At 43.3% G+C, this 25,113-nt stretch overlaps 1 protein-coding gene across 4 annotated transcripts in view; it reads right to left on the reverse strand.

Annotated features, from left to right (window-relative positions):
- FUT8 (fucosyltransferase 8) overlaps positions 1 to 25,113 on the reverse strand; it is a 392,751-nt gene that overhangs the window by 343,309 nt on the left and 24,329 nt on the right. Inside the window, exon 1 of one of the 4 annotated variants that reach the window (XM_038765686.1) lies at positions 22,595 to 22,638. The exons of the other annotated variants lie outside the window; for them this stretch is intronic. The gene's annotated coding sequence lies outside the window, so the exon portion shown is untranslated. Of the gene's footprint in view, positions 1 to 22,594; positions 22,639 to 25,113 lie in introns of those variants that run through there. 4 annotated transcript variants of the gene reach the window in all.

Genomic DNA, 25,113 nt, shown 5'->3' on the forward strand with positions numbered 1-25,113 from the left:
CCTTTGGGCCAAACCCTGGGCTAAGTGCTAGAGTAGACACAAGATATCTAGTAATAGCCCACCCCGTCTCACCCGAGACTCACAATCTAAACTGGGAAAGACAAATAGGGAGTAATAAGAATGAATTGAGAACATCAAAAAACAAAATTACAGGTTGACAGTCTGAATTGGCAATGTTAGAGAAAGATCTAAAACAATATTGGGAGGAATATGATCCTCAGGTTCCTCACAGTTCCACGAAGCAATCTTTCCTTCTAAGCCCCACCGTCTCCCAGAGGTAGCCCTCACTGGTGACAGGGAAGGGGGCTGGTTGGGGTCAAGCAGAACTCTGCAGACCCTGGAGTACTAATGGTATAGGAAATCTACACTGTTTTGTTAAAATGTATTTTAATTGCTTTCTCCCTGCACATAACAGTCTACTCCAGGCTGGAAAGCTACCGCCTGTAAAAAAAAAAAAAGCTGAAACTTCTGAAAGCATTCAGATCTGGAAATGGCTCATGCCTTAGCATTGCTCCCAGTGGGAAAGCTATTTGACAAAAGATGGAAATCACTAAGCTGGTGGTATTAGCTGGAGCCCAGCCAATTAATTTTAAGGAAGGAATTGGGCAAGAAGGCATGAAAATTTAATAAAATTCCTGGTGCCTGGAAGTATTATTATTATGATTATGTTTATTAAGCACTTAGTTTGTGTCAATCAATTGCATTTACTGTATGCAGACTACAGTACTACGTACTTGGGTTAGTACTCAATAAATCGGTTTGAGAGCTTTCTGGGTTCAGACTACTGTACTAAGTACTTGGGAGAGTATAATATAACAGTATAACAGAGTTGGGAGATACATTCCCTCTCCATAACAAATTTACAGTCTCTAGAGAGGGAGACAAACATTACCATGAATAAATAAGTTACAGATATATACATGTGCTGGGACTGAGGGAGGGGATAATAAAGACAGGAAATAATAATAATAATGATGGTATTTGTTAAGTACTTACTATGTGCCGAGCACTGTTCTAAGCGCTGTCCAGGTGCAAGGGCAATGCAGAAGGAAGTGGGAGAAAACAAAATAGTTGGAGAAAGGCTCTTGGAGGAGCTGTGTTTCCAATAAGGCTTTAAAGGTGGGGAGAGTGATCATCTGTTGGATATGAAGATCGAGAGCACTCCACGCCAGAGGCAGGATGTGGGCAAGAGGAAGGCGGTGAGATAGACGAGATGGAAGTGCAGTAAGTAGGTTGGCGTTAGAGGAGTGAAGTGAGCAGGCGGGGTTGTAGTAGGAGAGCAGCAAGGCAGGGTAGGAGGGGGCAAGATGATTAAGAGCTTTAAAGCCAGTGGTAAAGAATGCACCTGTGCTGGGCAGCAGCGGCATGGGAGAGAGTCAAGAGCGGAGACTCAGGTTTACTGCGTGGGAGGAGGCAATGGTAAACTGCTTCCGTATTTTTACCAAGAAAACTCTATGGATACACTACCAGAGCAACCGCAGATGGAGGTGGGGCGTTCTGGGAGAGATGTATCCATGGCGTTGCTATGGGTCGGACACAACTCAACAGCATACGACAACAACAACAAAGAATGCTCGGGGGACAGGGAGGATCACGTAACTAGCAATATAACAGAGATGGTAAACACGTTGCCTGACCAAAGGGAACTTACAGGCTCGAGGTGAAGACACAAGCACTGTTCTGGATGCAAGTTAATCAGGCAGGACAGCGTCCCTGTACCACATGGGTCTCAGAGTCCAGGCAAAAGGGAGAATAAATATTTAAACCTCATTTTACAGATGAGGAAACCGATACATCAAGAAGTGAAATGCTATTGATGCCTGTCTGTTTTGTTTTGTTGTCTGTCTCCCCCCTTCTAGACTGTGAGCCCGTTGTTGGGTAGGGATTGGCTCTATCTGTTGTCGAATTATATTTTCCAAGCACTTAGTACAGTGCTCTGCACAAAGTAAGTGCTCAATAAATACGATTGAACGAATGAATGAGTGAATGACTTGTCCAAGGTCACAACGCAGACAAGCAGCGAAGTCGGGATAAGAACCCAAGTCCTCTGATTCCCAGGCCCAAGCTCTTTCCACTAGGCCATTCTACTCCTCTATGTAAAGGTTAGAGCAGGCCTGACCCGAGAAGGGTAGAGTGTATGTGAAGCTGGCTTTCACCACAAGGCCCCAGTTTACACAGGGTGAATAACCTAGAAAAGACTTGAGGAGGATGTGCCCACAGGAGATACTGCACAGCTTCAGAGGGGTTGGGGAGCTCTGGGTCTAGGTTAAAAACAATAATTATAATAATTATTATTATTATATGGATTATATTATTATAATATAATAGCATTTACTATGTGTCAGGCACTGTACTAAGCGCTAGGATGGATACAAGCAAATTGGGTTGGACACAATCCCTGTCCCTCGTGGGGCTCACAGTCTCAATCCCCATTTTACAGATGAGGTAACTGAGGCACAGAGAAGTGAGTTGACTTGCCCAAAGTCACACTGCAACTGGCATTAGAACCCCTGACCTTCTGACTTCCAGGCCTGTGGTCTATCCCCTATGCCATCGTATAGGGAAGGGCCCCCAAAGCTATCGGCCAGGGGAGGAGGCTGGGGAGAGGGGGCTGTTGCCTCCCCATTCTTGGGCTTGGGCCAATCCCCCCACCTCCAAACTCTTGGTTTTGAGGGTGGTAGGTGGAGAAGCCGCATGGCCTAGTGGACAAAGCACAGACCTAAGCCAGAAGGACGTAGGTTCTAATCCTGACTTCACCAATTGTCTGCTGTGTGACCTTTGGCAAGCCACTTCACTTCTCTCTGCCTCAATTACCTCATCTGTAAAATGGGGATTAAGGCTGTGAGCCCCATGTGGGACAGGGACTGTGTCCAACTTGATTATCCTGTATCTACCCCAGCACTTAGAATAATAATAATAATAAATAATTATGTATTCATTAAACGCTTACGATGTGCCAAAAGCACTTGTGCCTGGTACACAGCAAGGGACTTTGTCCCTCAGCAACCAACTCTTCCTTTCCCTGAAGCACAGGCCTATGTCCGAAGCCACAACCCTTCCCTGCCTGGCTTTACCTGGTCCCCGAGCCCCTAAAGGTATGAGGTCAGACGAGTGTAAGGGAGGAAAGGGCAGGGCGGTTTTGGGGGAACTGTAGCAGGACAAAGACAAAACAGGGATAAGGGCAGCACAGGTACTGGCACAGAACGAGTCAAAATGAAGCCAAGTTCATTGTTTTTTTATTATGGAACACAGTGCTTTGAATACTTATTGCTTAGAATTTAAGAAAAATAGTAGTCACCCCACTAAGAGGAGCAGAGAATCAATATGATTAGGAGAGAGCTTGGAACAGGGAAGGAACAGACAAAGAAGGACAGAAGAATGCAGACTGGGCTCACAAAACAAGAGAACAGAGAGGAATGTAAAATTCATATACATTTAACAGGTATCCTAATACTCTACATCCCACTGGATGATTCCTACTTTGGAAGGCCATGATTCATTTTGAAGATATGACATGCCCCAAATGTTACATATGAATTGATGGCCTTTACATTTAATTTTCTATCTTGGCATCAGATAGTTTCATAAGGGCACCAAAGAGTTTATGGGCTCAGTTACTTCTTGGATTACCTGAATTACGCCAAAGTCTCCTAAGTACAAGGTCTTCAATCTTGTATGGTTTACCAAAAGAAATAAGACTAAAACTAAATGTTTAAACACAAAATACTTTACAAAAGAATGTAAAATGGAAATGAACCTACCTATAACTGTAAATGGGTTAGGTAATTCTGCCTTGGCCATTTCCAAATCCTTCTTTGGGTAAGCAAAGAATCACCTGTTATTAAGCCAAAAAGGGCATGTAACATTGAAATTTCTCAGCTGACAAGATGAATAGCCATGATTTGAAAATTAAAATGTAGGGGGTAAGGTGTGTGTACTGAGGGGGTTGGGGAGCTGTGGGAAGAGAGTACTAGATCACACCCCAAGTCAATTGAAGGTACACATTTCCCAGTCTTTGATTTAACAAAAGGTACCTGCTTTGTCATTTAAAAACCCCCACCACATTTGCTGTTCTATGAGATTCCAACTGATTTTAAACAATTAGCAAAGCTGAAAATGAGAAGGGGACAGGAGAGGGGCAGCCTTCTGTTTAAGTTCAACAGTTACATTTTCTTTTACCTGCAATGAAATAATCTATTGATGATTCTATGTTTCTCTCCAGGGACTTCTATTCCTAGTAAACAAAATGTGATTATTCTAACCTAAAGTCACTTGAAGTTATCAGTGCTGCATAAACAAACAGATCTAAATCCAAGGCAATCAGTTTTGATTTCCTGGGGTCCACTCAAACACAACTTCCCTTTGTATAGGACAAATCCCCTGGGAGTTATCAAGTCAACCTTCTCTTGGACGTGATGACCACAGTTTACAACCAGACTTTCCTGACACACATAGCATCTCTTTTGAGGGGTCAATCAATCAATGAAATTTATTGAGCACTTAATATGTGCTGTTCTACACACTTAGGGACTGGGAGAATACAATACAACAGAGTTAGAAGACATGGTCCCTGCCCGTAACGAGCTTTCAGTCTAGAAGGTCCCAGAGGGGGAGCTGAGAAATGGTGAGGTCATGTTACTAAATGCACAATAACATCTGGGAGAACCGGGCTCTACCGTACTGGCAAGCTGCCACTGCCACAGGAACCATTCTCTTTCTGACTTCAAATTCTCATCTCGTGGTTCCTCATAGCACCTCTGTGCTCTACCCCTTCTGCTCAGACACCAAATTGTCTTGAACAGGCCCTGCTGGACAGCTGGCTATAACTGTTTTTGGTAGCCACTAGCAATTTATTACCTGTATTATCCATAAAATGTCACCTTGCTATAAACACCAAAGTTTCCTAACCAATTCACTCTATGTGAACAGGCAGAAACATTCTCCAAACCAATGGTTTCAACTAGGCACACCGGAAAACAAAGAGCTTACTGGACAAAGCAGGAGATAAAATAAACTCAACTAGCATTCAAAACTAATTATACAGTCAACTCAAGGTATTTTAAGTGATTGCGACCCACCCTTCGGTGGATAACTGGGTTTTCTGGATACGGGCAGGTCTAGGGATGCTGGATCTCATTTCCAAAACAAACCATCAGCCCGTCTTTCCCTGGAGTCCAGAAGGCTAAAGATAACTCACTCAAACATATTTTCTGTAAGCTAGCTTCAACCCTAATAACCCTAATAATGGTATTTGTTAAGTGCTCACTATGCATCAAGCACTCTTTTAAGGTAAACAGGCTGGACACAGTCCCTGGCCTTCCATGGGGATTCCCAGCCTAGCCTCTGGTTCCACTCAAACAGGATCGTTCAGAACAGTTGAGCTTGGGGAGCTTAAAAACGAGCTCTGAATTACTGGACAAAGGATAAAAATTGGATTATTACAGGTAAAGTGAGATAGTCAAATGAGATTGAAAGTGACAGAGGTCCACCACCACAATGTTCCTCTCAGGATCCTAAATGGCCTGTATCAAAAACAGAACACAGTCACGTCTGCTCCGTCACATATTTTTAGTATACGATCTGGATGTGACACGATGGAAGGCTTAAGGAACTAGTGTTGTGGGTATAAAACTCTCCACAAGTTAAAATAAAGAGGAGGAATGAATTGTACACACAAGCATGTTGTCAAAGATATGGGGCCGTTAAGACTTTAGGGCATTTAATGCAGTAAAACAACAACATGACAATACCTACCTCTTAATATTTGTCATCTCTAAAATAAGAATAAGAATAAGAATTGCCCTCCCTCCTATCAGACAGATAATTGCTCTCCCTCACTTCAAAGCCTTACTGAAGACACATTTCCTCCAGGAAGCATTCCCTGAAGTAGCCCTCCTCTCCTCTTCTTTTACTCCCTTTTCCGCCTCTCACGCTTGCTCCTTCATACCTCCTCTTTCCCTCCCCCATTGCACATATACCTGTAATTATTTGTTTATTTATTTCTCCCTCTCTCGACCCCACCTCCCCTTCTAGTTATCGCCCTATCTCCCTCCTACCATTCCTTTCCAAACTCCTTGAAAGAGTCATCTACAACCGCCTCGAATTCCTCAACGCCAACTCTCTCCTCAACCCCCTCCAACCTGGCTTCAGTCCTCTACATTCCACCGAAACTGCCCTCTCAAAGGGTCACCAATGACCTCCTCCTTGCCAAAACCAATGACTCCTACTCTATCCTAATCCTCCTCGACCTCTCGGCTGCCTTCGACACTGTGGACCGCCCCCTTCTCCTCAACATGCTATCCAACCTTGGCTTCACATACTCCGTCCTCTCCCGGTTCTCCTCTTATCTCTCTGGCCATTCATTCTCAGTCTCTTTTGTGGGCTCCTCCTCCCCGTCCCATCCCCTTACTGTAGGGGTTCGTCAAGGGTCAGTTCTTGGTCCCCTTCTGTTCTCTATCTACACTCACTCCCTTGGTGAACTCATTCGCTCCCAGAGCTTCAACTATCATCTCTGTGCTGATGACACCCAAATCTACATCTCTGCCCCTGCTCTCTCTCCCTCCCTTCAGGCTCGTGTCTCCTCCTGCCTTCAAGACATCTCCATCTGGATGTCTGCCCACCATCTAAAACTCAGTATGTCCAAGACTGAACTCCTTATCTTCCCTCCCACACCCTGCCCTCTCCCTGACCTTCCCATCACTGTTGACGGCACTACCATCCTTCCTGTCTCACAAGCCCGCGAGCTTGGTTTCATCCTCGACTCTGCTCTGTCGTTCACCCCTCACATCCAATCCATCAACAAAAACTGCCGCTCTCACCTCCACAACATCGCCAAGATCCACCCTTTCCTCTCCATCCAAACCACTACCCTGCTGGTTCAATCTCTCATCCTATCCCAACTGGATTACTGCATCAGCCTCCTCTCTCATCTCCCATCCTGCTGTCTCTCCCCACTTCAATCTATACTTCATGCTGCTGCCCAGACCATCTCTGAGCAGAAACGCTCTGGGCATGTTACTCCCCTCCTCAAAAATCTCCAGTGGCTACCAATCAACCTACGCATCAGGCAAAAACTCCTCACTCTCAGCTTCAAGGCTCTCCATCACCTCACCCCTTCCTACCTCACCTCCCTTCTTTCCTTCTACAGCCCAGCCGGCACCCTCCGCTCCTCTGCCGCTAACCTCCTCACTGTGCCTTGTTCTCGCCTGTTCCACCGTCAACCCCCAGCCCACGACCTCCCCCTGGCCTGGAATGCCCTCCCTCCACACATCCGCCAAGCTAGCTCTCTTCCTCCCTTCAAAGCCCTAATGAGAGCTCACCTCCTCCAGGAGGCCTTCCCAGACTGAGCCCCCTCCTTCCTCTCCCCCTCCCCATCCCCCTGCCCTACCTCCTTTCCCTCCCCACAGCACCTGTATATATGCTTGTACAGATTTATTACTCTATTTATTTTCCTTGTACATATTTACTATTCTATTTATTTTATTTTGTTAATATGTTTTGTTTTGTTGCCTGTCACCCCCTTCTAGACTGAGCCCGCTGTTGGGTAGGGACCGTCTCTATATGTTGCCAACTTGTACATCCCAAGCACTTAGTACAGTGCTCTGCACACAGTAAGCGCTCAATAAATACGATTGATTGAACGAATGAATGTCAGACTAACACTCTCCCAACCTTCAAAGTCTTATTAAAAGCACATCTCTTCCAAGAGGCCTTCCCCAACTAAGCCCTCATTTCTCCTACTCCCACTCCCTTCTGTGTCACCCTTGCACTTATGTATATATCCGTAATTTATTTATATTAATGCCTGTCACCCCCTCTAAACTGTAAGCAGAAAACTGTCTCTACCCACGGCTCTGCAAACAGTAAGCGCTTAAATAAATACAACTGACTGATCGATTGATAGACCCCAGTAATGCATTTTCTATGTTCCCATATTCCTCCAAAATATCTAAATGTGAAATAGTAACAATGATTGTGGTATTTGTTTTGCATTTATTATGAGCCAAGTGCTGTTCTAAGCGCTAGGGTGTAAAAAAGAAAACTAGAACAGAGACACAGAAAAAAACCCTGCATCCTGAAATAAACCAATTACTCCTTAGTTTACTCAACGCCAGCCTTCTCACTAAGAAAAATAAAACTGTCAAGCTAGTTTATACCTAGTTTCCCTCCACCTGCACCTCCAACCCCATCCCATCACACCTTATCAAAGCACATGCCCCTTTTCTTTTTCCCTTCCTGACCACCATCTTCAACTGTTCACTCTCCAATGGCTTTGTCCCCACCGCTTTCAAACACATTCCTGTTGCCCCATCCTAAAAAATCCTCCCTTTAACCCATGGCTCCCTCCAGTTATTGCCCCATCTCCCTCCTACCATTCCTCTCCAAATTCCTAGAGAGAGTCACCTACACCCACCATCTCCACTTCCTCTCCTCCAATTCTGATCTTGATTTCCTCCAATCTGGTTTCTTCCCCCTTCATTCCACAGAAACTGCCCTCTCAAAGGTCAGCAACTATTTCCTTTTTGCCAAATTCTCTACTCATCCTAATTCTCTTCGATCTCTCAGCTGCCTTCAACACTGTCAACCACCACTTTCTACTAGGAACATTATCCAGCCTGGGCTTCACTGGCACTGTCCTCTCCTGTTTCTTCTCCTATCATTCTGGTTGCTCATTCTCAGTATCTTCCACTGGCTTCTTCTTTGCTGTCCACCCCCTTACAAGAAGGGTCCCTCAAGGCTTAGTTCTGGGTTCCCTTCTATTCTCCATCTACTCCCACTCCCATGGAGAACTCATTCACTCCCATGACTTCAACTATCATCTCTATGCAGATAATTCCCAAATCTACACCTCCAGCCTTAATCCCTTTCCTTCTCTGCAGTCTACCATTTCCTCCTGCCTTTGGAATATCTCTACATGGATGTCTTGCAGACACTTCAAACTTAACATATCCCAAACAAAGTTTCTTATCTTCCCACCCAAATCATGTCTTCCCTGAATTTTTTGTCACTGTAGACAGCACCACCATCCTCCCTGCTACACAGGCCTATAACCTTGGCGTCATACTCTACTTATTTCTCTCACTCAACCCACAGAATCTGTCACCACCCCACTCCACACTTCACTCTGCTGCCTGGATCAATTTTCCACAAAAATGTTCAGTCCATGTTTACCCACTCCTCAAGAATCTCCAGTGGTTTCCTGGCCACTTCCCCATCAGATATTCTTACCGTAAACTTTAAAGCACTCAATCATCTTGCCCATCTTCTAAACTACCCCTCTGATTTCCTACTAAAGCCCAGCCTGCACACTTTGCTCCTCTAATGCCAACTTACTCACTGTAAACTTGATCTCATCTATCCACCAACTTCTCGCCCAAGTCCTGCCTCTGACCTGGAATGCCCTCCCTCTTGATATTCAGCAGACTATCACTCTCCCCACCTTCATAGCCTTATTGAAGACACATCTCCTCCAAGAAGTCTTCCCCAATTAGTCCCTCATTTCCTCTCCTCCCCCTCCCTTCTGTGTCACCCATTTACTTGGGTTTGTTCCCTTTATTCACCCCTCCCTCAGCCCCACAGCCATTTATGTACATATTTATAATTTACTGTACTTTCCCAAGTGCTTAGTATAGTACTCTGCACACACGGAGTGCTCAATAAATACGATTGAATGAATGTCTATCTTTCTTAGTAGGTCACTGTGGACAGGGAACTTATCTACCAACTCCAATGCTGTACTCTCCTAGGCACTGATTACAGTGCTCTGCACATAGTAAGAACTCAATAAATACGAATGAGTGATTGATTGACAATGACTTTCTGGTCTTTGGGCCTCTTTTGATGATTAAAAAAGAGATCGTATATACTGAAATTAACTCTTCAAAATACATGGAAACAACCAGATATGGGCAATTATATTTCCATTTTAAGGGAAATAAGAGTACCTATTTAAAAGTAGTTCAACATAGATGCCAAGTTATATTGTGACAGAAGGGAATGTAGAGTGCCTAAATTTCAACACCATTTAGGAGGCAAAAGATAAACGGAAACTTGATTAGAACTCCTGAAGTGCCACCAGACACTTGATTCAAACTCTATGCATTAAAATTAATGTGCTGCTCCCCAATTATCACATACTCATTTTCAGGAAGAAAAATGCCTATTCGGCTTCCTTCCAGTCTGTTGGGGAAAGCTTCCTGAGATCTACAGCACTAAAGGGATTGGGGTCCTATGGATTAAATCTTTTCAAGTAGTCAAAAGATAATAGAATTGGAAGTAAATTCCCAGCAATAAGAAATCCCCATGTGGCAAGTTTAAGTTAGAGATAATTTAATGGTGGATAAATTGAGGCAAGACTCTAAAAAAAAAAATCAAAGCTGAAACTCTCAGGTGCTGTCTTTTTATATTAATATTGCATAAAATAATTTTTTATTGAGAAGAGATCAAGAGCAGGTGTTTAAGCTTTTTCAGAATAAAGAAGTGGGCATGCAGCTAAATTTTTATTTCTAATTTTGGGGATCACTATTGTCATCTTGGTCTATACTGTGATGAACTGTCAAAAGCAAATTCAGCACTTCTAAATTTCATATCTATCCTCAGAATTTATAGAACTGTAAATGGGTTGCACTTGTAAAATCTGAGCAATAATGCTTATCAGACTATAAGCATCAATTTAAATGTAAGAAGTGCACATCGATATTCATTTGAAGTAATGTAACCGATTAGTGACCATTTTATCACTTTCATGTAGGTATGAGACCCTACAAAAATGTATTTGGGGATGGATGAAGGCTGCAAATGGCACATGCCACAAAGGAGGCAATTTGTGTCCAATGCCTAGGAAAGAATTTCAACCAATTTGGGATCATGATGAGTTAATAATCTTAAAGTGGCTGTTACTTCTGATTGATTGATTAGTGCATAGATTGACTGATTAGTGAATATACCTCCATATTCAAATTCATATGTCTTGCTACCTATCCTATACTCATGTCCTTTCTTTGGCTTGGAACCCCCTCCCACCTCGTATCTGACAATACCCCACTCTTCCCCACCTTCAAAACCCTAGTAAAATCACATCTCTTCCAAGAGGTCTTATCTCACTAAGCCCTTATTTCCCAAATTCATCCTCGCTTCTGCGTTCCCTACTCTTGTATCTGTACTCCTTAAGCAGTTGATATTCACCCACCTCCCCCAGCCCCACAACACTGATGTATAAATCCCTAAACTCTTCCTTTCCTGCCATCCATAACTTATTTTAATGTCTGTCTCCCCCTCTAACTGTAAGCTCCTTGTTGGGAGGGATCACATCTACTTTATTGTATTGTGCTCTACGACGCATTTGGTACAGTGCTTTGCACATGGAAAATGCTAATAAATATTTACTGATGGTCTGGAATAGGAAAAAAAGGGAATTTAAAGAAAAAATATATTTTGTTGGATGGGGATGAACAAAAAACAAAGTTCCTTAAATTATTTTTGGACTCATTCATTCACCATCACTGCTGATGGAATTATCCAATGCCTAAGGTGTGCAGAGCATTGTACTAAACATTTGGGAAATTAGGTGTGATGGACACTTCCTCTCCCTTAAGGAGTTTCGATCTAAGGGGGAAAACAGACTTAAATTATTTACAATTAGTGGGAACAAAGGGAAACGGGTGGATTCAGTGGATAATAGGCAGTATATGGAAAGATGAATTACTGAACAATCTATGAATCAAAGGTATTTATTAAACATTTACTGTGTGCACAGCAATGTACTAAGCACACAGAAGAGTATAATAGGGTTGATAGAAATTATTCCTGTCCACAAAAAACTTACAATCTAGAAGGGGAGTCAGACACCAAAATAAATTACAGATAGGGGAGCAATAGACTACAAGGTTATGTTCATAGGAGCTGTAGGGATAATAGGATGAATACCAAAGAGCTTAGGGAATATAAGTGCACAAGTGCACAGATGATGTAGAAGGGAAGGAGGGAAGAAGAGGAGAGTGGGGAGATGGGAGAATAGTCAGGAAAGACTTCCTGATGGAGATATGATTTAGTAGGGATTTGACGAAGGGGAGAACAGTGGTCTTTTGGATATGAGTGCCAGGCTGCAGGGAGGCTGTGAGCAAGGGGTTGATGGGGAGAGGGATGACATCGAGGTATACAAGGTAAGTTGGTGCTTGTGGAATGAACTGTGCAGGCTGGGTTGTAGTGGAAGAGGAGTGAGGATAAGTAGAAGTGAAAGAGCTGATGGAGTGCCTTAAAGCTGATGGCGAGGAGTTTCTGCTTAATGTGGAGGTGGATGGGCAATCACTGGAGGTTTTCGAGAAGTGGGGAGAAGGGCACAGAACAATTTTTTAGAAAAACATAGGCAACAGAGTAAAATATAGCCTGGGAGAGGCTGGATGCAGGATGATGCGAGAGAGGTGGTGAAGTTAAGATGGGATTCGACAACTTCTTGGACCAGCCTCTCTGGACCGAGAGGAAGGGGCAGATTCTAGAAATTTTGTGACGATAGAGCCACCAAATCTGGGGACAGACTGAATAGGCAGGTTGAGGAAGATGAGTCAAGGATAATGCCAAGGTCACACGCTTATGAGACAGTGAGGATGGCAGTGTTTGCATCAGTGATGGGGAGATCCTGGCTCTGCCACTTGTCTGCTGTGTGACTTTGGGCAAGTCACTTCACTTTTCTGTGCCTCAGTTACCTCATCTGTAAAATGGGGATTGAGACTGTGAGCCCCATGTGCAACAGGGACTATGTCCAATCTAATTTGCTTGTATCCACCCCAGCACTTACTACAGTGCCTGGCACATAGTAAGCACTTAACAAATACCATAAATATTATTATTATAATTATTAAGATCATGGGAGGAGGAAGTTTGGGAAGAGAAAGTTTGGGAAGATGACATGTTCAATTATGAACATGTTGAGTTTGAGGTGTCGGCGGGATATACAAGCAGAGATGTCCTGAAAGCAGGAGGAAATGCAAAACTGCAGAGAAGGAGAGAGGTCTGGGCTGGAGAGGTAAATTTGGGAGTCAGACATGTATGTATGAGTTAGAGAAGTATGTGGAATTCTAGACCAAGTGCTTAGGATGGTTGTATAAGCATAAGTGCTAAATGTAGGTGTTGGGCTGAAACAATTTAGGATGATGGAAATTAACTGGGGAAGGCTTCTTGTACGAAGTGGAACTTCATGAGGCCTTTAAAAATAGCGAGAGATGTAAGCTGGTGGAGTAGGAGGAGAATGGTTTTCAATCAATCATATTTATTGAGCGCTTACTATTTGCAGAGCAGTGTACTAAGCACTTGGGAGAGTACAATATAGCACAGTTGGTAGACATACTCCCTGTCCACAAGGAGCTTACAGTCTAGACGGGGATACAGACAGTAGTATAAATTACGGATATGTACATATGTGTTGTTGGGCTGAAGGAGGGGTGAATAAAGGGGGCAAATCCAAGTGTGAGGGTAATGTAAAAGGGAGTATGAGAAGAGGAAATGAGGGTTTAGTCAGGGAAGGCTTCTTGAAGGAAATGTGCTTTTAATAAGGCTCTTAAGGTGGGGAGAGTGATTGTCTGTCAGATATGAAGGGGGAGGGCATTCCAGGACAGAAGAGGGACACGGACGAGAGGTCGGCATAGACGAGTTCAAGGTACAGTGAATAGGCTGGCATTAGAGAAGCACAGTGTGTGGGCTGGCTTGTAGTAGAAAAGCAGTGAGTGGGGCAAGGAGGGGGTCAGGTGACTGAGTGCTTTAAAGCCAATGGTAAAGAGTTTCTGTTTGATGTGGAGGTGGCTGGACAACCACTGGAGGTTCCTGAGGAGTGGGGAAACATAAACTGAACATTTTTGAGGAAAAATGATCTGGGGAGCCATGTGAAGGAAGGACTGGAACGGGGAGAGACGGGGGGGGGGGGGGGGGGGGGGGTGTCAGCAAAAAGACTGATGCAGTAAGCAAGGCAGGATAGGATAACTGTTTGGATAAACTTGGAAGCAGTTTTGATGGAGACGAAAGGGCGGAGTTTAGCAATGTTGTGAAGGTAAAACCAACAGGATTTAGTGACGGATTGAATACATGGGTTGAATGAGAGAGATGAGTCGAGTTTTCCATGCAATGACACTGGCCTGTGCAGGAGGTTGGACACAGCAGAGTGAAGAGTGGCACACAAAAAGAAGGTGAGCCTGGGAGGGCCGAAGAGGAGTGTGGGAGTAGAGGGTGAGCAGAGAAGATGTGTAATAGGAAAAATGCTAAAGGATAGTGTCAAAGGTGATGATCAGGATTTTGCCTGAGGTGCAGGAAAATGGTGGGTAATTGGAAGTTTCTGAGGAATTGAGAGGCTTGTGTCTAATGCTGTCACAGAAAAATGATCCAGGATCATTTTTCTACGATCCAGGCAGCAGAATGTCATATAGTATGAATTTCTTCCTACCTTCAGGACATCTTTCCCAGGATGTAGAGATGCCGACACCTCAAACTAAATATGCCCAAAACAGAACTCCTTATCCTCCCACCCAAATCCTATCCTTCCTCTGTCTTTCTTGTAACCATAGACAACACCACTATCCTCCCTCTCTCACAAGCCTATGACCTTGGTGTTATTCTCGACTTAGCGCTCTCATTCATACCACATATTCAGTTCGTCACCCAATCCTTTCGGTTCTACCTTCACAGTATCTCTAGAATCCACCCTTTCCTCGCCATCCACACTGTTAATACAATCATCCAAGCACTTATCTTTTGCTGCCTTTACTACTACAACTGCTTCCTCCCTGATGTCCCTGCCTCCTGTCTCTCCCGAGTCCAGTCCATACTGCACTCTGCTGCCTAGATCACCGGTCTTAAAAAGCATTCACTCTTCCTCTCCTCACTGCTTAACAGCCACCAGTGGCTTGATGACATCAAACAGAAACCTTACCATTGGCTTTTAGGCACTCACTCAGCTCCCCACCGACCCTACTTATCTCACTGAACTCCTACTACAGCCTAGCCCACATACTTCGCTCTAGCACCAACTTGCTCACTATACCCTGATCTCATCTATCTCACCCCAACCTCTTTCCCACATCCTCCCTCTAGCCTAAAACTCCCTTTTCCTCCACATACACCAGACCATCCCTCTCCCCACCTTCAAAGCCTTATTACGGTCACATCTCCTCCAAGAAACCTTCCCTGATTAAGCCTTCTTTTCCCCAATTCCCTCTCCCTTTCTGGGTCACCTATGCACTTGGATCTGTGCCCTTTATTCTTTTTTTATACAATATTAATACAAAGAGGCAGCACTTGAGAATTTCTGCTGTGATTTCTTTTTGGAGTCTTGCTTTGATTTATTCACCATTAATTTTACCTTAAATGTGCCAGGTGTGGATTTCTTATTGCTGGGGAATTTACTTCCAACTATATTATCTTCTGACTGCTTGAAAAGATTTCATCCAAAGAACCCAAAATCCCTTCAATGCTGTAAATCTCATGAAGCTTTCCCCAATAGTCTGGAAGAAAACTGAAGAGGCATTTCTCTTACTTAAAATGAGTATGAGATTATCAGAGAACCATATGTGAACTTTTCCGCATAGGGTTCGAATCAAGTTTCTGGTGGCACTTCAGGAGTTCTAATTAGGTTTCCACTTATACTTTTCCTTCTAAATGGTGCCAAAATTTAGGCAGTTAACATTAGCTTCTCTTACGACATAACATAGAATCTCTGTTGACCTGTTTCTTGTTACTCCTGTTTCGCTTAAAATGGTAATGGAATTGTTCATTTGGGGTTGTTTTTATATATTCTAAAAAGTTATCTGTGGAAAGCAGCAGGGCCAGAGCACAGGACTGGGAGTCAGAAGGACCTGGGTTCTAATACCAGCTCCACCACGTGACTGCTATGTGAACTTGGGCAAGTCACCTAACTTCTTTGTGCCTCAGTTACATTATCTGTAAAATGGGGCCCCATGTAGGACATGGACTGTGTCCAACCCGATTAGCTTGAATCTATCCCAGCATTTAGTTTAGCGCCTGGCCATAGTGAGTGCTTTAAAACATTTAAAACATTAGATTATTTTAAATAATCTAAAGAGACACACAGACTGGAAAGAAAGTCAATGTGTGGAAACAGATACAAACTAGCCTGAATGGTTTTATTTCTCACAGTGAGAAACAAGGGGCTGAGTAAAACTTCAGACATATTTTAGTCAATTTCTTGTTCAATTTGCTGTAGTTTTCCCCGTTTCCTACAGAAGTAGAAAAGAAAATCCACAAACAAGAAGCACTCAAAAGCTTTCTGGATGTGGCTGCAGTTTAAACAGAAGCAATTCTTCGTGGATACTGAGGGCTGGGTTAAAAAAAAGGTTATCCAAAGATGCTAAAACCAGTTCAAAACTGGACCAATAAAGAGAATCAAGGTCTAGAAAGACTATCAAGCAATGATAACGATGATGATGATGGGGTGCCCCAACGCTAAACAAAAGTTGAGGCTCCATCAAATCACAAAATCTTCCAGACTGAGAATGTGCATGAATGAAGGAATTGATTATAGTGCCATTGGTGGTTTGCACAGCGCTGCACCAATATTTAGTACAGTGACACACATAAGTGCTTAACAAATACCACAATTATTACTATTACTATTATTACTCACATTTTCTCATAATGATAATATTAATAATAACTGTGGTATTTGTTAAATGCTTACTAAGTGCCAAGCATTGTTCTAAGTGCTGGGGTAGAGACAAGGTAATTGGATAGGACAGAGTCTCTGTCCCACATAGTGCTCACCATCTTTATTCCCATTTTACAGATGAGGGAACTGAGCACTCCTACTGGAACGCTGGATGGAAGGTCCCATACGCTACCACCGACCAATCCTTAATTTCACGTTACAATGAATGACACAGAATGACACAGATTTCTAAATTTACAACCTAATTCAGTTTTACAACACACTGATTTCCACTTCACAAGACTATCACTCTTTATGGCGATGGCTCCATTTACTATTTTCTTTGGAGGTAAGCTGCATGAATTGATCCTCCCTGGTAATGCTTCCTGGCAATCAGGTAAATTCACCTGCTAGCCCAAAAGAGAAACAAGATTGTTTCAAAAATCAAAAAGCAGTACCAGGGGTAGGGACCTCAGGAACAGATATGGAGGAGGGATTCAGAAGTGGAGAAGCAGCGTGTCCTGGTGGAAAAAGCACAGCCTGAGATTCAGGAGACCTGGATTCTAATCCAGGCCCTGCCACTTACCTGCTGTGGGACCTTGGGCAGGTCACTTCACTTTTCTGTGCCTCAATTCCCTCATCTGGAAAATGGGGTAGGATACTGGTTCTCTCTCCCAGTTAGATTTGGGCTCTGTGTAGGACAGGGGTTATGTCCAAACAAATTATCTTGTATCTACTTGTATCTTTTAGACTGTGAGCCCACTGCTGGGTAGGGACTGTCTCTATATGTTGCCAACTTGTACTTCCCAAGCGCTTAGTACAGTGCTCTGCACACAGTAAGCGCTCAATAAATACGATTGATGATGACGATGATGATCTACTCCAGTGCTTAGTTCAGTCAGGTCATAACAAAACCACAATTAAGTTAAAATTAGGAGCACCTGAGAATTGCAGGGAAATGGTGAAATGGATAGGAAAGTTTAAGAAAACAGGGAGGCTGAAACAGAAGAGGTCAGGGATGGGGGGGGAGGGAGGGAAGAGGGATGCCAGAAAATGTCACCGAGCTAGGTCAACATATCCATTTCATTTCTAACTATGCATATCAGCTACCCTATTGTGCAACCTCTATTACCCAAAATAAATACATCACTTTAGTTACACCACTCATCTCTAATTGATGGAGTACATAATTCTGGGTAATTTGAGTAAAAATTAAGTATCCGACATGACTGAGGAATCTCCCTACTTAAAACATTGGTCCCATGAGAAAGTGGGCTCCAGCTTACAAAGGTTTCATACTGAGGTGCAGTTGCTAGGAACCAATTATGTCGAGAATTCCAATGTGGCACACCACCATGAAAAGAAAAGGAAAAATTAGAGTATGGACCAGAGACCGGGAGACATGAGATCCCAGTAAACCATTTCTATTTACTAAGCTCCTAATTCAGTGCTCAATAAATGCTATTGATGGATTGTTTCTGTTTGGTAAAACAGTTCTGTCTGGATATACTTAAGGATTAAGTGAAATAAATGTTGTTTCCATTACCATAGTGTGTGAATGCATTTAACATCACATTAGAGAAATTTCTTAAATTAGGCATAAGGGCAGTATTTCTGTGAGTGCTTGTCTCAAGAAAGATAATATAAAATGCATTAATGTGAGCTTTATGATTCACTGCTAGTGTAATTGCAGACCACAAATATGCAATGTAACAGGTCCGCTGTGTGGCTAATGCAATCGATACCATAAAATTAAGAGTCAGGCGGAAGAAAAGGAAAAAGTGAGGAAAGTGATTCACATTATTTCTCTGAAACATTTTTGTCATAAGGATAAAAAGTGGCATTTTTGATCACCGCTTAAGAGTGCTCTTGTTTTACTTTACCCTTGTTTGAAGTATATGACACACAAATGAAGATTAAAAGTATATTTACAAGCACCTCTCCCCAACAAATGAAATATAAGTTATAGAAAACCAAACAGCCCAAGCCAATTCTACCCCTCAGGAGGCAGGAATATAACTCTTCCAGATGGACAGTGAAAGTGGACCAATGAAGGGAAGAAAATAAGTATGAAGGCCTTGCTCACTTTGTGGCTCGGTGCTTACTGAACATGAGCTCTAGGATTACTTTCGATGTCGTACAAGTCTCTGAGTCAACAGAAAACCAACATAAAGGTAAAAGTAGCTTTGTTGTGACATCTTCTCTGCTGATCTCTGCTCCCCCAGGAGATGGCTCAGCTCCAGTGTTTCTATGTGGGTGGGAGTATATGAAGTAAAGGCTGAGGGGTAGAGGGAGTTGTGGGGGAAGCACTTAGAGCTAAACTTGGAGACCAAAGGTTGACAATCCCTGCTCTAGCCCGTAAGCACGCTGTGGTTAGGGAATGTGTCTTCCAATTCTGTTACAGTGTACTCTCCCATATGCTTAATACACTGCTCTGCACAAAGTAGGCACTCAATAAATACCAGTGATTGATAAGTGATACCCAGGGAGTAACCTGAAGCTCTGGGAAACTGCCATTAAGTTCATTAAGCCTTTAGAGATCCCAGGAGTACCATTATAATAATAATGATGATGATGACATTTGTTAAGTGCTTACTATGTGCCAAGCACTGTTCTAAGCACTGGGGTAGATACAAGGTAATCAGGTTGCCCCACATGGGGCTCACAGTCTTAATCCCCATTTTATAGATGAGGTAACTGAGGCAGAGAGAAGTTAAGTGACTTGCCCAAAGTCACACAGCTGACAAGTGGTAGAGGCAGGATTAGAACCCACGACCTCTGACTCCCAAGCCCGTGCTCTTTCATGCTGCTTCTCCTACCATTTAACAAAGTACTGTTTCACTGCCGTAAATGTTGCCAAAGGAACTTGAAGGGGTTATTGCAGTGCTCAAAAGAACCCATTGATTCCCAGGTTACATCTTACCCACTGAGAAACCTAGTTCATCGATTCCTTTCTCAAATGTGTATCTTCCCTGGTTCCCTGCCTCTGTTTCTTCTTCCTCCTCTATATTGCTTAGCATTCAAGTGATTCTTCATCCACATCACTGTTTTTACCACAATCCATCAAGTCATACTTCATAAAGTGTCCCAATTTTTAAATAAATTGCTATTCCCAAATATTTCCTTCAATCAGTCTTTTAGAGTGGAAGCTCCTTGAAGGCAGGAATCATGTCTCTCAACTGTGTTATACTGTACTCTCCCAAGTGCTTGGTACAATGCTCTACGCAGAGTAAATGCTCAATAAATACCAATGATTGATTCCCTTCAGCATCTGGTTTCTGGGATGCATATCTTACTGAACACTGAAAGTGCTCAATAAATAATGCTGATTGATTCTAGTTTTTCTACCATTCCTGGATTTTGATACATTTCTAAAGCTGATTAATTTCAGTTTGTTTGGAATAATGCAGTAGCCACTGACATTCAGAGTTCCAAAAAGGCAATCGGTACATGGGAAGAGTCCTCACATCAAGGCGGAACTGCTGCCAGGCTCAGAGCAATTGGACAAGAACTGTACTGAAAGCAGGAGATGGGGCTGAGGGGGAGAAGTGGATAGATGTGCATCCTCCTACCCCCATCCCTTATCCCCTTCTAGACTGTGCTGCCTTTTTTTATTGCTATACTGTACTTTCCCAAGCACTAAGTACAGTGCTCTGAACACAGGAAGCATTCAATAAATACGATTAATTGATTGAATGGAAGGGAGGGTGGGAAAACAGATAGTATTGGCTCCAGTTTTGCTACTTGGCTCTAGTCTACCTCCCGAGTACCCTCAGTTCCTCCATGAGAGTGTAGACATTTCCACACCCACAGCAGCTGTTGGCTTTACACAGTAATAATAATAATAATAATAATGATGTCCATGGGGCAACCTGCCTGGGCAACTCACCCTGGAAGAAATGTTAGGGAGAGTTGGGAGATGGGAAGGGACAGAGTAGCAGTAATAATATTACATTCTTACTGTGTGCAGATCACTGTACTAAGCACTGGGAAGGAGCATACACGTGGGAATTAGACACGGACCTTATCCCTCGAGGGGCTAATAACCTATAAGCCGAGAATGGATGTCAGACAATTTCCCTGCTTACCCTCTTATGGCCTTGAATGAAAAAGCCATAGGCTATACACAATGCCTTTACTGGGTCGAACCAATGATCCATCCATGACATCGAGAGCATTGAGAGCTCACCTCCTCCAGGAGGCCTTTCCAGACTGAGTCCCCTCCTTCCTCTTCCCCTCGTCCCCCTCTCCATCTCCCCCATCTCACCTCCTTCCCTTCCCCACAGCACCTGAATATATGTATATATGTTTGTACATATTTATTACTCTATTTATTTTACTTGTACCTATCTATTCTATTTATTTTATTTTGTTAATATGTTTGGTTTTGTTCTCTGTCTCCCCCTTCTAGACTGTGAGCCCACTGTTGGGTAGGGACTCTATATGTCGCCAACTTGTACTTCCCAAGGGCTTAGAACAGTGCTCTGCACACAGTAAGTGCTCAATAAATACGATTGATTGATTGATTGATTGATCGAGGAACAGTATGTTGGTTGCACACTTAATGCCCAGCTTAATGGCTATGGCTAGGCCCTTTCACATCAATAGCAACATGGAGCCACAGTAAAATATTCTTTAATAAATTTCCATTTAGACAACAAACTGCAGCTATTTATCCATTTACTTGGTGTTGGGAATTAAGAATGTTGAGAGAGCAAGGAGATTGAGGCTCAGAAATGGCTGGAAGCAGGGCCCAACCAGAGCTGAGCTGCAGACTGCTCCCGCCTGTCAGCACGGAAATCCAGCGTTCCAGCACACCAGGAACTGGGTGCCAGAAACAGCCTGCTTTCCCAACTGGCAGGACGCTGGAAGCACAGGTAGTCTGGAAGCAAAAACTATCAGTCAATCAATCAATCAATGGTATTTACTGAGCGTTTATGTGCAAGGCACTATACTACCGCTTTGGTAGAGTACAAGTTCTGCTTCCTATCTATGACTTTGATGTCTTATTCTTAAATTTTAAATGCTCCCATTGCTTGTAATTTATCTTTTTTTAAAAACGTTTGCCGTCCCCACCTAGATTATCGATCCCATATGGGATACGCACAGTTTATCTTGTAATTACCATCAGCTTTAAGACACTCAATCAGGTCAGTCCATCCTACTTTACCTCACTATCTCCTACTGCAAGCCAATCCACATACTTCACTCCTCAGGCTCATCTATAACTTACCAATGACCCCCTTACCCATGTCCTCACTCAGGACTGAAACTCCTTTCCCTTTCATGTCTAACAGTCCACCTTTCTTTTCTCCCCACCTTCTAAACCCTCAATTCATATTTTCTCCAAAAAGCCTCCTCAGACTAAGCTCTCACTTCCCTTATCCACCCCCCCCCACACTCTTTAAGCACACTTCGATATACTCACCCCAGCCCCATAGAATTTATGTAAATACCCTTATACCCTACTACCTCCCCTATCTGTAATAGACTGTAACATCTGTCTCCCACTGTAGATGGTACGCTCCTGTGGTCAGGGATCACATCCATCGAATCTATGGTACTTTCCCAAGGGCTTAGTACAGTGTTCTGGACACAGTAAGGGCTCAATAAATGCACTGATAGACTGCAATTCACCTAAGCATTTGCACAGTGCTGGCACTGGATAAAAGCTTAATACCAGAACCAATGATTTATTTAGACCCTGGTTGTGTCATTTATTTTTATGCACTCACCTTTTTGACTCTTATATAGCTACAACCTATCTCTGTTGGTCTTTCCAACTAAGTGACATACTTCTTTTGGGTGCACCCCAAGCCCCTAGGTCACTGTTCTGCATCAGTAGTTACACACACTATCAATATAGAACGTAAAAAGATGAATAAAGCCCATTAAAGTCAGGGTTTTGAAGGGGCAGAGAACAAAGATAGTGCCCCCCCTTCTCCTTACCATTCCCTGAAGCCAGAGAATAGCACGGAACTGAGAGTCCTGTTCTTGCCTTCCTGGTGTCAGTCGAGTCTGAGCATGTTCCAAACGGTGGAAAGGATGTGTGGAAAGTGCATTTTTATGTAACTCTCTGGTTGGCTTGTGAATCTGCGGCACGAGAGCAAAGAAACAGTCATTTCTCATTTCCCCACACCCCTCTCCCTACCACATGGTGAGTAATCTTAAACTCAAAAACCCCTTGGGAGGGATGGCGACTCTCACCTTCCCTACCATCCACGGGTGTTCGCTAGGGTATATAAAACTAATAATGCCGATGGCATTTATTAAGCACTTACTATGTGTCACAAACTGTTCTAAGCACTGAGGTAGATACAAGCTAATACGGTTGGACACAGTCCCTGTCCTACATGGGGCTCACAGTCTTAATCCCCACTTTACAAACAAGGTCACTGAGGTCCAGAGAAGTTGTGACTCTCCCAGTGTCACATAGCAGGGAAGTGGAGGAGTGGGATTAGAACCCAGGTCCTTCTGACTCCAAGGCCTGTGCTCTATCAACTATCCCACACTGCTCCTCTTCTGCATGTTTTGGGCTCCATTAATGAATGGCCTTGCAAAGCCCTGAAATCTGCCATTTCAGGCCTCTGCATCTCTGCCAAGCCATGGGCTTGCAACCTTCAACCAACCTCTGTAAACTACTAATAGGTGTTTCCAAGTTAATGTATTGATCTGGTATCTTCCTAGATGTCAACGGCTCTAATTGCCAAAATCACTCATTTTTTTATCTAAACAGCATTTGAGCTTTACCTCTCCTGTATGTTGTTAGGAATAAAAATGATAACAACAATACTAATACTACTTGCCATATTTGTTAAGCACTATGTGCGAAGCACTGTACTACACACTGGGGTAAAAACAAGATAATCAGAGCCCACATGGGACTCACAGTCTAAATAAGGAGAATAGGTACTTAATCCCTATTTTGCAGATGAGGGAACTGAGGCACAGGGAAGTAAAGTGACTTGCCTGTGGTCACACAACAGGTTAAGCAGCAGAACTGGGATTAGAACCCAGTGCCCCTGACTCCCAGGCTTGTTTTTTTTCCACTAAGGCCACACCGCTTCCCAAATCTGTCTGGCACAAAATAGCAGTTTGAGCTAACCACCTTACTCAAGGCTTCAACTTTTTTCTGAAAAAGTCAGCTATTTAGCCTGCAGGTCAACTCTAATGCATTTGTATTTATGTGAGACATATCAAAAGTGTCAAGGAACCCTTTCTTGGTTTACATGACAGCTCCCAAAAAGGAACAGCTCTTCACACAGGAAAAGAAGACACATCACTATATCTGAAACAGACTTCTGTGAAGTCTGGTATATATAAATCTGGTCCCCAGCTCACGGCAGGTGACAGGATATTTCTGCTTAAGAACAGCATTCTGATGTATGGAGCCCTTTTGAGATCACTAAATCCTGTTTCAAGGCTGCTTTGGCAATGCCCACCAAACCACACTTGAGGGAGCAAAAACATGTATAATTAACAGGGTACGTGGCTTCGGCTTCCCAGAATGCAGCAAACCATGCAATCATTTACAAATAAAATGAGAGATTGGGCAGTTAGGATGGACTTGCCAGAAGAGTTTGAGCCCTGATTCTAAGGAAAGCACAGATCATTTGTTCCTTTACAACCTACTTTTCCCTGGTAACCTTTAGGTTGGCATTAAGATGTTCAAATAAAGTTTGGGTTGCATGGCGTTAGAACCATCTCTCTTGACTGACCTGAGAAACAACAGGAAGTTCTATTTAATTCTTCAAGGGCAAGACTCTGGATGATATCCAAGTCCCTTCCAAACTGAATGGCATTAAAATAATTTTCCCAAAAAAATCTCATTATTTGTTCATTCAACGACAGTGGACTACACGGAGGAACATACTAGAAATTGGGTAGAACTGTCTAGCATTTACTTGGAAGGCCAAGAAAATGAACCTTGAAGTGCAGAACAGTACACTGCGTTTATCTAGGACAGCAGGCCTGTGGCTACTAGATCTAGTCAGAACCTAAGAGGAGGAGCTCAAGCTGCCTTACTGCTAACTCAGCCTTCCTTATGTTATCCCTATATCTACAGGAAGCAAACCATGCAGGCATACTGGCACCAGTGCCTAAGGCCAGCTCTAACGCAAAAGCAATCTAGACAATCACCCAGGTGCTATTCAGCTACAGGCTTCTTTTCTCCTTCCAACTCCCACTTCCTTCTTTCATCTCAATCCCTCCCTTTCGCCTAGAGCTCCAAACTGCGTTGAGTCTGCCCTGCCTGGGCCAACAACCCAGCTCCTCAAAAAGTGTTCTGTTCTATTAGTCAGGAAGGATTTGCAGAGCAAGATTGAGCATAGAACCTGTTCTCCTTTTTAACAAACTGAGAAGAAAACATCCCTACAGGACCTCTTTTTTTTTTTTTTAATGGCATTTTAAAGCACTATTTGCCAGGCACTGTAATAAGTACTGGGCAGATACAAGCTACTTCCATTTTA

The sequence above is a fragment of the Tachyglossus aculeatus genome, chromosome 23 (genome assembly GCF_015852505.1).
Source record: "Tachyglossus aculeatus isolate mTacAcu1 chromosome 23, mTacAcu1.pri, whole genome shotgun sequence".
NCBI lineage: Eukaryota > Metazoa > Chordata > Mammalia > Monotremata > Tachyglossidae > Tachyglossus > Tachyglossus aculeatus.